Here is a 13,612-nt window from a genome sequence, read left to right on the forward strand (position 1 = left end):
TATTAATACACAAATACACTAATTAACAATTTAACAATTTTTTTTATGTGTAGTACATTTTGATGTGAAAAGCACATTAGATGAACACAAATTTGAATTCAGAAATACCAGAGTACAAGAAAAGTTAATCTTTAGATTAATCTTGACACATAAGGTGCAGAATTTTTGGTAAATTTCATAAGACAGCTGCTACCTATTGTAATGGGTACCACGATTAGACTTCTAGAAAATTTTGTCATATCTTTGTGTTTCACATCCCTGAAACCACCGTCAGTTCAAAAGTTTATATATATACATTTATACATATATTTCACTTTCTTGTGGACATGGTAACTGCTGTAATTTTGCACCAATCACATTCAAATTGATTCATAAAATATAATGACCCAAAATCTCAGTTGAGTTTTAGGGGCATTTTATAAATCAGATTATGTAAGTAGTGTAATGTCAGACAAAAAAAGACTGTCACAATCAAATCACCCTGTGGAAACATTCAAGTTCAAAAAAGACTAGTACTGACTAATCTGAAAGAGCTACATCAACAGTTTAAAGAAATTCATATACGTATTAAAATTGTTTTCTACCTTTGCTGCTTTAAATCCTAAAAAATTGTGTTTTAGCACATGGCAGTTTAATTCATGGTGTGTGTGTGTGTGTGTTTTTTATCCATCAGAACATGAAATAATGTTTGAAGGATGTAAATTAAATTATTTAACAAAAGAGTGCAACAATCATTTCACTTCTTATAAACACTGTGTGGCACAAATTATTTGTAATTCACCTCAACAAATTTTTTATCTTTGTGAGTGTAAGAAATGTCCAGATTCTGACAATTTTAAAAACAATTTAGATTAAATATTTGATGAAAATTCTGTGGACAAAATAACTTTTAAACAATTTATATCAACTGTTTGTTCAAGTTTAGAAACACTAACAAAGAACACAAAAGATTTTATTGAAAAATTATCAATTCTCTTCGTTGCTTCTCAGCAGTCAAACTTCTTAAACAATTTAAAAACTGTAATTGAACCAAATATTTTTATCTCATTATGTGACTAGCTGAAAATTATTTATTTGTGCAACAAGATGAAGCCCAAGCAAGGGTTTCAGTGGAACAATCAACAGGCTACAACTCATCCTTTTACTATTCATTTTAAAGGCCAAGAATTTGCAGACACTTTAAATGATAATTTAGTTGTTATGTCTGACTGCCTTATGCATGACACAATACCAGTTTACATTTTTCAGAAAAAAAATAATTCAATTTTTAAAAAGTATAATATTGTGAATAAATTAATTTATTACTCAGATGAGTCAACAACACAATATAAAAATCATAAAAATTTTGTGAATAAATATATCATAAAACTTTGGTGCCAAGGTGGAATGGCACTTCTTTGCCAAATCACATGGCAAGAGTAGATCATATGACAATCTTAGTGGTATCCTTAGAAGTTTAGCATAAAAACCAAGTTTACAATTTATTTATATTAATATAGCTTCTTGCATTAGGAGAAGTGACCCTTGAGAATTATATTTTATACATAATTATGTTTTACACTGGAGTTTTTTAGATCATTTTAGAATGCATGAGATTTATTGTTTTAATTAAAATTATTAATTTGATTTCACTTTTAAACATAGAGTGTAATGGTTTTCAACCTCATTTTGACTTAATTAATAATCATTGCAGTCTTTATAAAACTAATAAGAAATTTTAAAAAAAAGTAAGTTTTGCTAAAACATTGGTACACATTTTATTTTTTATCTCCAGATCCCAAAGCAGTCCCAGTTTCAAATTGTCTCAACTACTTCATAGTATGATGAAGAATAATATATACATTTTATTAAAAAATTAACATGTTTTCCTGAAATTCAAGGTCTTGAAATTGGTGGTGACCTTGAAATCAAAATTTATGTAAGCATAGGCTTGTTATATATCATATGAAAGAGCATCAAATAAACTTTAAAATGAGACCAAGTTTATCATTCTATCTTAATAAATAACAAAGTTATGTTGACCTAACACTACTACCGCAAGTCAAAATTTGCCATTTTCCCGAAAGTTTTAAGGGCTCTAAAAACGAAACAATTTATGATAGAGATCTGAAATTCATTATTTTTTCATAATTCTATCAACATTTAATTCATACCAAATTTCATGAAAATCCCATTTGTTCAGGTTGTGGGCCTTGTTGAATTAACATTAAATGACCCACAGTCAAAGTGGAGAAAAAAGGGCCATTGGCAAATTTCTAGTTTAAGAGCAAGGTTTGGGTCACACATTAAAATACCTAGGTTGTAAATTCAGCAGCAGAAATAACCATACAAAGTAAAAAGTGGAGGAACTAAACTAGTTCAGAATTATTGAAGATACAGGCTGTAACAATTAAATTTAAATTAAAAAAATTAGTGCTGAACAGAAATTAATAAAACAGAGAAAATACTAGTTGAATAAAACCATACCAAATGGAAAAACCATGAAGGGTTGTGTATGTGTGGGGGAGGATAAAAATATGTAAAACTTGGGTAAAAATAAATCGTTTAGGATTTACCACTGATATTATTCTGAAAGCAAGCAACAGAAGTGAGCTAATAACAAAGATAAAGAACAAAGAACAAAAGTATTATCATGGGAAACTGCTTTACAAAAGAACAAACAGAAAAGAAAAATAATATAAAATATATATGAAGATGAGGAAATCAAAATTGATTAACACATATTGTAGAAAAAGATACATAAATCAAATCAGTAAAAAAAAAAAATTATAATAAAATAAACGTACAGAACTAGTTAAGAATTCCAGACAAAGTCTTTTGTAATGGCATAAAAACCAGTTGAACAATGGAAAACGTAATAGTAGCAGCAGTTAATAATGAAAAGAAATATTTGTTTTGTTAAATTTACTGAATAGATCATATTGAACCAACCATCTTTTGTCTCTACCTGGATACAAACATTAACAAAGAAAGTAAATAAGAATTACACAAACTAATGCATCCCATCAATGATGACACAGATCCATAACCTGGCCATACATAAAGAAGTAAATAAAAATGCTGAAGACAACTGTTAGAAGATCAATGTTAAAGGTAAAATTAGGCAATATAAAGAAGTAACAAATAGAAATAAATAGAAGAAATTATAATAGGCCCAAATTTCAAGCAGCATGTTCAAGAAAAAAGCACTAGTGAGTTACCTTCAAACTATGAAAATCTTCAATAAAATTTTAGGAAAGGTATACATAACTGAAAAATTTTTCAAACTGTAATACACAAAAGTATTAAGTATTTAAATATAAAAACAAGTATTGAACAAAATACATTACCAAACATTTGTACATGTAACTCATGCACTCACTGCAAGCATAGAATATAATAATTTTACAGTGATGCCCACCAGCAAGGAAATTTTGAAAGCATAACGCATTTAAATCCATTCCTCAAATAAATAAACTACATCAGTTATAGCCATAAAGACATAAATGAACCTCTAATGTAGGAGCCTCAAAAAAAAATAAATGTAAATAAAAACAGAATGTAAATCAAAACTCAAGAAAATGCTGATTTCATATTTTTGAATTGTGGCCACAACTCTAAAGCTCAGAGAATTTACTTATACATTATATGCTAAGAAAACCATAACATTTTATGCGTAAATTGATGATATAAATAAATAATACTGACAACTGATAATTTGTTATTACACTCATAAATCAAGTAACACTGAACTTCAATATCAGACTTAAACAGATCAGGATTAACTAAATTCAGTAAATATTGTGCTAAAAATATTGGACCTAACAGAAGATAGTAACTTTTTAAGATCTAATCTTAAAAATACAATCAATCTATCAATCACCAATACACCAATTACATTACATCATGTAAAATATTCACCACTCTAGCTACAGGTGAATGAAATTTGATACTTTGAAAGGCTTTCATTTTTATTTATTTAAGAATTTAAAAATCCAATTCATATTATAGTTTTTCCCCCACCACTAATTATGTACTTCAAAGATATTTCATCAGTTGTAGAAATGGAACTTTGAATATAAGTATTCTCTTTTTATTAAAGAGCTTGAAGAGACAAAAGAATAAAAAATTAGTCATACTGATATAAGTTAAATCAAAAAATCCTGTAAAATCATGTAAATTGTACCCTAACATCAGCCTGGAACCAATATATTCTAAAAAAAATAATACAAGTTACTTTATCAAAAGAATAATATATTTAAATACCTGCATGAAATTAACCACCAGTTTTTATTAGCAAATAACATAGTATTACAGTAAGATAAATTTAAAGAACATAACTTTCCAATCTTCCAACAACAAAATACCTAACCATACCCAACCCTGTAGCTAAACTTTGGTGCAAGCTTTGCAGTGATCGCAAGATAACAAAAAATTAAATTGTAAAATATTTCATACAATTTTGGTAGGATTAACGTCACAATCTTATGTAACACAAAAACAATCAGCAGTATATTTTTTGCATATTAGTAATATTCACTAAAAAACAGTTGACAGATTATAATCCTTTTAAATCATTAAAATAAACTTTAAAAAAATAATAATACAAAAAAAAACAATAAATTAGAATTCATTAATGAGTTTGCACATTCAAATTCAAATGAGAGATCAACTTTGTGAACTTCAGAATAAGTTGAAGTCTTTGTCATTTTGAATTGCCTCAGGTCAAAATATAATAATAACTTTAATATAATGTTAGGAAGTTTTATATAAAATTGTTTGCTAACAAATTTTTATAAATATAATTTAGCCTATAACTGATTTTGCATTTTAAAATCAATAAACAATCATATCAACACAATGGACATAAGAACTATAGCATAAAACAATAGTAAACGCATTTCAAACTACGTATAACAAACAAAATTTTAAATAAAACCTCTTTATAGGTTTTATGTTCATAACTTATTATTTAACAATGATTGTAACAGCTATCTTACATAATTATCGTACACCACAATATTTACTTTTTCTAGTTCAAAACAACTGGACTCAGCAATTTGATAGGATGGTAAATGGTAGATAATTAAGATATGCAGACCCATATTGTAAAAACAAAAATAGTATTCAGAACCATGTCAATGAACAAAAAACTGAATTGAAAACTTCTGAGGCAAAGAAAATGGGATGTAGTCTAAAATAGCTAAACATAAATCAAGTACTCCCAGCAATTATAAAAATAGTATTTACAATAGCATTCATTTGTGTGAATACTAAAGACTTAACAATGAATAATCAATTTCATGAAAGTATGTAATCAATCTTGTAATTTACCAAAAGCATCTTTTACAAAATGCCTATAAAATTTTATTAAAAATTGACTAAAAATAACACTATTCACAACTATAAAATTACTGAATAGTAGAGAAATTAAATCATTCAACATAGTGTATCTGCTATCAGTAACATGTTACTGGCCTAAATGAATACAACACTAACAAGGAGGTAGCTGCTACTGTAAGTTAAAACCTAAATAGTTTAATCTAATAATTTTAGGAAATGCAATAAAAGCAACTAAATTTAATACAATTAATATTTAATTATCTCCACCACACATCCGAATGATGGAATGTTAAGATTTCAACTTAAATGATTAAAGCTTTCATTACAGTTGAATGTTTGCAACTCTTATTCATTATTAAACAGCTTAAATTAGACAAAGCACAAAATCGAACTCACATAATATCTCCTTAAAACATGCGATAGGAAATCTATACAAACCAATATTAACACCAAAATTTTCAATATGTTTCGTTATGAAAGATAATTTCATTCGCCAAAATAAAAATTACTCCTACTAAGCAGAGAGAACACAAACAGGTTCACACATAAATGGCATATTAGAACTCATAACCAACTTTTAAAACAGACAACTTGTAATATTAGACAGTAAATTTTACTTTATTTCTAATACAGTTAAAAAACAATTTAATAAATTTGTGTACCTACCAATATCAAACAAAATTAACTTCGGTAACAACCATCCCAACCTCAACCTTAGCCTAACCAGAATATCAAAGCGCCGAATAAATGGGAAGACACACTTTTCCCGCGAAAAAGAGAATATTAAAATATAAAAAATATACTAACATACGTTACTACAAGTAAATTACTCTCGTTTAATATATATGAGATTCAGAAAATAACTATCTTTCACTAAGCAACATCTAAATCACAATTCAAGAAATAAACCTAAAATAACTATCATAAAACATCAGAAACATTTTATTTTACTACTACCACCACTATCAGAAAGCGGTAACAATTTTGTAGCGTCCAGAGCGATAGATGTTTTAATGAAAAGTAGTCAATAGATACTTTTTTGCTTTATTACTTTACTCAGAAGACTTATAATATTCCAGAACGTACAGAAAATAGTGCATGAAATGAGAAAGGGTCACTACCTCAGCAATATCCCTAAACAAACGATACTGCTTCACATGGCAAACAGAGCATAAGCTAGAAGCCACGTTGCTTCTGGCGGATACCGAAATTCCTTATGCACTTTATTTACAGAAGAGTTAGTCAACTCGAGACAGTAATAATGTACCAATATTCGACCACGAGATGGTCTATTTTCACCATACCGGTATTAAGTAAGCTACCATAGGGAATTTTAGGGATATTTCAAGTCAGAACTATATTTCAATAAAGTAGTCTATTACTCCTTAATCTATAATTTTCGGATGCATGAAATTGTCTACCTATGTTATTTTATGGTCAATCCCAGTAAAACCAATCGTTCTTCAAAACTATGATAACTACAGCTTTTATACATAACCATAACTCTTTTGAATATTACAGTAGGTCATTTGTTGCATCTTGAAACTTAACTGAAACAAAATCTATAGTGTGATTATCCATTAACTACCACATCATTATAGGACAACACCCGTTTTAGTAATAATACCCAAATATTTTTTATTCTAAATTTTTTTTTTTATGTTATCCAATGTAGGAAAATATTTGAAATGTATGATTTAAAATATCATGTCAGTGGTTAAATTTAAAAGAAAATGCTTTTGGTAATCAGTTCAATTCTGTTGCAGAAATATTCTTTCTTAAAGTTTTCAGAAATTACATAGAATTGATAAAATTGAATTAAAAATAAGTATGAAAAGAAAAGAACTGTTTTCATAATCAGGTAGAGTTTGATTGCACTGTTTACAAAATGATGTGTAAATGCCTACAAAACTGTTTAAAACTTTTGAGGGTAACCATACTTAGAATCAAGGAAATATAGAGCAGTTAAAAAGTAAAGCTAGGATTAGAATGTCAAAGAAGAAGTACAAATGAATCTTAGTACTTCCACAGAGAGAATAGTTAAAATTCCTGACTTACACGACTAAGTGCACAAAATTGGAAAATATTGTTTGATCCCAAAATAGAGTAACCCTTCACATGGGATTTTTTTTTAAATTGGGATGTATAAAATTATATTTCATATAATACTTAAAGTGTTTGTTTGTTGTAGTCAATGAAAAACATAAATAAAATCACTAAATGTGAATGTATAGCATAGAAACAAGATTAAATGTACTTGTGGCTTAAGGAACAAAATGTGTGATCATAATCAAATTTTTCACCCTCAATGGAAATATGTAAATAAATAGATTTTTTTTCCATTACTCCACTGTTTTTTGTGATATGTAGGTAAACTCTGAAAGAAATGTAACAATTTACATTTATGCAGGACACTATTCAACTTACCTAAAATGTGGTAGGTGTTGTCTTTTGTTTAGGTTTGTCATCTGGAGCATCCATCTTTAGCATCTAACAATTCTCTACAAGTATTCTTGCACTTCACTGTTGCTGGTAGCTGTATTCCATGAGAGATTTACTGATGCAAGCGTTCGTTGTGCTCATCATTAATAGTGCCAAACTTCTCTGGAAAGAAATCCTGGTGTGAATCCAAGAAATTAATTTTTAAGGAAATATTGGGACACCCCAAAATTTTTTATTTAAAATCACTAAAATATAACAATGTAATGGTTGGACTGGCATATAAATGCTGTCCTTTTGTGACTAATTTTTTTCTAAACTTATCTTATACAACTAACTTGAAAGAAACATATGACAATATGAAAATCTTATTAAAAAAATCTCAATACAAATACCATTTGACTATATGTTATAATTTATTACACCAACTTTATGTTGCAAAGTTATTACATTATTAATGGTTTGTCGTTGGACTACACCGAACGTTTTTTCCTTTTTGTGGGAATGAGTCAGCAAGAACAATATAAATCATTATATCAGGTAGGAATGGCTAAAGCATGAAGCACTTATACTTGGACAGAAAATTGTTGTACTTGCACCACTAGTTAACTCAGAAATGATTCTTCTACCTCCATTCCATATAAAATTAAGGCTTTTCAAAATCTTTGTTATGGTGATGGATAAAAACGAGTTGGATTTCATTATTTGGAAGAAAAACTTTCTTGTAATAGTGATGGTAATCAGGGATGGAATTTTGTGGGCCCCCAGGAAGAACTTTGATTAGTGATGGAATTTTGTATTTAAAAAACATGATGTTATATTCAAAGAACCATAAAGCTGACTCAAAAAGTTAGCTAGAAAAGCTTTAAAAGTCAAAAGAGGTAATTTAAAAGTGTTACGCAAAACATTTTAGGGAAACATAAATCTGCTGACTACAATGACATTGTGGGTGAATTATTGTAGTCATGCAAATATATGGGATGTAATATTTCCCTAAAAATTAATTTCTTGGATTCACACCTGGATTTCTTTCCAAACAAATTTGGTGCTGTCAGTGATGAGCGTAGGGAACACTTCCACTAGAAAATCTGTCATGGAATACAGGTACCAGCAATAGTGGAGTGCAAGAATGCTTGTAGATTATTGTTAGATGCTAATGAGAAATGTTCCAGATGCCAAACATAAATGGAAAACAACTACCACATTTTAGGTAAGTTGAATAGTGTCCTCCATAAATGTAAATTGTTACATTTCTTTCAAAGTTTACCTACATATCACAAAATCAGTGGTGTGATGCAGAAAATTTATTTACATATTTGAATTCAGGGTGGAAAGTTCTATTAGGATCACATATTTTGTTCCTTATGTCAAAAAACATATAATTTTAGTAATCAAGGGTTATTTTATGCTTACAATACATAAACTATTGTTAACTACTAAATTTACATGAAGTGTGAAAGTAACGTCTGTTCAATAATGTTTTAGCAACCAGCATTGAAATAAGAAGCAAGCAAATTTAGAGAATAAAAAAGGTAATTTATGTAGATATTTTAAGTGTGTCTTCACACAGTAAAAATGTTCCAATTATGAGACCAGAAATATGTAAACCCAATTATAGGCCTGGTGTGAGATAGTATTTGTTGTACAAGAAATAACTTGTTCTATTAAAGACTAGAATTTCAATTATCTTGTCTTGTGTTATATTATTTTGTTACAACTCATGTAGTATGGTATGTTATTGAAATACGTACAGGTATATTATTGAAAATATTAGTATTATCAAAGAATTCATAAAAGGAGTTGTTTGTACTTGCATTTTGTGCTGCATCTAGGTACTACCTCTTCAAATAAACAGTTTTTTCTTTTCTTTAGTAGGTAGTAGTTTCTACCAATGGAACTGTAAGCATCCTTTTAAAAGGAATTCTTAGAACTATATGTCATGCAAAGTTCAAGATTATAATCACCAACTCAAGTTACCAATTATTTTTTTTAAACTGATTTTCTCTTTAAATAATTAAGAGATGAAAACTGTTTTATGGGGTTAACAGTTATTAACATTATTTTATTAGATTTATTTTAGCAACATTACATTTTTTTTTTAAATATTTTATTGTGTTTAAGATTTAAATTTACTTTGTGTAATTAGATTTATGATTCTGTATAAACAACTACATCATCTGAAGGGATAAATTTTTTGAAAGGTATAAAATTTATAATACTGAGTTCTATTTTACAAAATAGAAAGTTTGTGGTGGGTTCTGTCTGTCCGTTTGAAATAGCAAATATGCGAGAACCAACCGACTGATTTCTTTCAAATTTTCAGGATCCCTGGGAAGATTTTTAGCCATAGAATGAGGCCCTAGCCCTCTCAGGGGGTGAATTTTTTCTTGTGTATACTTATAAATATCAGCATTACAGTATTGTTGCTACATAAATTAACCAGGAAAGAATCAATCATTTGTTGATGTGTACCCATTGAAATGTCTTTCAACACAGAATTTTATTAACAGAACTATAACTGAAGAGCAACAGTAAAAAGTGTAAATGTTAATTTGTGCTGGCAGTTACGTGACTGAACAGGAGTGTTTATACTCTTTATGTAGTAGAAATGTGCCTGTTAAGGAAAATGCAGCAGTGTACAGGCACTGTGGAACTGAAGCACCCCTATTTCCACTTGAAATTATCGATAACATTTAATATGATGAGCCCTTTTTTCTTTAAACTTGTACAATATATAATCCTTAAACCTAATGTTAGTAGCCATCCCCCAGTTTATGAAAAAGATACAAAAATCTTTATATGGAACTGTGCACTTCACAGTTCCATAAACATGGTGTTTGGATTTTGTACACATGCGTTCACAGGAAGCTGCACACAAGGCTGTGAGGGAGAGGGAGCACTGTCGCTCCTCCAGTGCTGAAGGTAGTTTTTTTTTACTCCACATGTGTATGGAACATTCCTTGTTCTTTCCCTTTTCTAGTTTAGTCAGTGGAAGGAATATGAAAGTGGTTTAGTTATTTTTTCAGTAGTGATCAGAAGATGGCGGAAAACAAGGACTCTGATTGCAAATCTGTCAAGAAAACAGAAGAAGGAAGGGCAAAAGAGAACGTAGTTAGTAAAAACTAATTATGCATTTCTTTCCGTGTTTATAGAAATTTAAATTAAGCACCGTTGGACTATAGTATTTTTAAGTAGACATTTTATTAAGTTATTATCTAATAATACTAAAAAATATTATCTGTATTGACATTTTATTATTTATTCGGTTAAACCAAATACAGTTTTTAAAGACAATGTGCTTAAAAGCCATGTGCCATATTCTTAAATGTGATAAAGTGTAGAATTAGATTATTCTCCTTCTTCCAGTTATTCTATTTGATTCATTTTTTTTTCAGTTCTTTTATTTTACAGAAAACTTTAACCATGGCCTTGAAAAGGCTCAGATAAAAATTTTTTGAAGCAGCACCCCCACTAATTTTAGTTACAAGCTGTCACTGGGAAAAGTTCCAATATTTTAGTGCACTTATATAGTTTATAAACAAACAGGATTTCTTCTGGGTCCATGCTCTTCAGAATAAATGATAACTGTAATATCTGAATACAAGCTGCTCAATACTAATCAAATAAAAGGCATGAATAAACTGTATTTCTCAACAACCATTTAAAATGATAACTAGTTATTAATTCAGCACTTAACATGGTTTATGAATATTAATGCAACAATGATCACTGAAATTAAAACCAACAAGATTATTTTTGAAAGAATAATAGAAACTTTCAAAATATCCCAGACATAAAAAGTGGAAGACCTGGCCAAACAAATAGCACAGTTTACATAGAAATCATTAACAGCTTAGTAAGAAATCTCAAAACTAATCTGTATGATGTGACATGTATGAACCTAATCAGTTATTGTAAGTTATTACAATTAAGAACCATTTATTTTGTGCTGCATGAAATCAATTTCAGACTCTTGTGATCTTGAGAATCTCCAGAGAATCTTTCTAAAAAAAGACATTTCTTTGGTAACAAATGAAGAAAGTGAGAATATACAAATGTGTTCAAAGCACAACAGCTCACAATTTAGTGACGAGTCATCGTTCTGAAATTTATGCATGCACTCTGTGGATGATGACAAACTTTTTTTTTTACGTTTTCTGTTTAAACTCCATTTGAAGTTGAACAGGCATACTACTACTGTTGAGCGGTATACTACTATAATTGTAAATCGCTCCGTTTTTTTAATAGGTTCCGTTGTACCTATTTGTTGAGTTTTTCTAACCATTTCATCATCATGGAAAAGCGTTTCACATACGAGACAGACTTTAAACGCAAGTTTATTTTACGCACTGAGCAGATCGGAAATCGTGCCGCCGATAAACAGTTCTCAGAAAATGATGCGAATGTGCGTCGGTGGCGCAGTATTAAACAGAAATTATTAGCAGGTAAACGAATGAAGAAATCTTTTTCGAGACAAAAATACGAAAAATTTCTCCTTAAGTCGATTTCTCGATAAGTTTTGGCTTATTTCAAGGAATTCCGCACAAAAGGTTTTCCAGTGACAAGAGATGAACGATGCTAAAGGCAAGAGAAATCTTTAATAATGGTGTTCAGTTTAAAGGTAACCATGGATGGTATGAGAAATTCATGAAAAGGCAGTGTCTGTCATTGAGTTGCAGAACCTTCATTTGCCAGAAGTTACAATCAAATTCCAAGCATAAATTAGTGCAATAACAACGTTTCTTTAATCGTAGATCAATTACGTTTCGATCTATTAAAGAAACAATCCTGTCTCAGTCAACTTCATCAGTTGCTATGTTCTTTGATATGCCACCAAATTACAACTTTATTAAAAAGAGACAAGTAACGGTAAAATCAATTGGCTATGAGAAAGTAAGAGTAACTGTTATGTTGAGTGCTACTGCCGAGGAAAACAAATTATCGCCGTATGTAATTCTGAACAGGAAACTGTGCCAAAAGAAAGGTTTTGTGATGGTTTAATTGTTCGAGTTCAAAGAACGCCTGAATGACAAGCGATCTAATGCAAGATTGGTTAGGATGTGTATGGGAACGTAGACTGAGTGGACGTAGAAAGGAAACAGTATATTAGTGTTGGATGCTTTTCGTGGTCATTTGTCTGACAACATTAAAACAAAATTGACAAATGGAAAGTGTGATTTAGTTGTAATTCCTGGAGGTATAAAAAATCAATTACATCCAACCACTGGGTGTTGGGATTAATAAATCTTTTAAAGATCATATATGTGCACAATACAATCAGTGGTTGACTGAAAACTATCATCCCCTTACACCAAGAGGAAAATTAAATGAGAGTTAGTAGCTATGATTGTAGAATGGATTTTGAAATCTTGTAATGATTTGCCGTCAGAAATATTTAAAAAGTCATTCTTGAAGTGCTGCTTGTCGAATGCATTGGATGGTTCTGAAGATGATGTACTTTGGAACCTCAGTAATGCAAATGAATCCGACTCAGATGAAACTGATAATGATTCAACAGCAACATTGATAGCTAATGAGACACACTGTTTAGATATGAAAAATTACTGTGATTAGTGATAAAGTACCGTAATTATAAAGCTAAATACGTCTGCAACTACATTGCATTTAAGGTTCTACAATACAAAATATAGTGTTAAGTGTTTTCAATTTAAGTGTTTTACTACATATTTGGATTATTCAGTAAATTGTTATAAGCAGCTACTATTTAACTTTTTATATTCATTTTTCAACTTAATGAAAAATATGATATATACAAAATACTTATATGACTTACCATAATGTATAATAAATAAATTATACAGTATTTTAATATTTCTATTGCATATTTTTA

The 13,612-nt window shown here is 29.4% G+C and overlaps 1 protein-coding gene across 4 annotated transcripts in view; it reads right to left on the reverse strand.

Annotated features, from left to right (window-relative positions):
- NSD (Nuclear receptor binding SET domain protein) overlaps window positions 1-6,497 on the reverse strand; it is a 113,924-nt gene extending 107,427 nt beyond the window's left edge. For 2 of the 4 annotated variants that reach the window (XM_075368512.1, XM_075368489.1), the window contains exon 1: window positions 5,989-6,497. The gene's annotated coding sequence lies outside the window, so the exon portion shown is untranslated. Of the gene's footprint in view, window positions 1-5,718; window positions 5,738-5,760; window positions 5,780-5,988 lie in introns of those variants that run through there. The other 2 variants (XM_075368503.1, XM_075368497.1) reach the window with 2 other exon arrangements.
- Window positions 6,498-13,612: the final 7,115 nt, after the last annotated feature.

Source organism: Lycorma delicatula, chromosome 1, assembly GCF_047948215.1.
Source record: "Lycorma delicatula isolate Av1 chromosome 1, ASM4794821v1, whole genome shotgun sequence".
Lineage (NCBI taxonomy): Eukaryota > Metazoa > Arthropoda > Insecta > Hemiptera > Fulgoridae > Lycorma > Lycorma delicatula.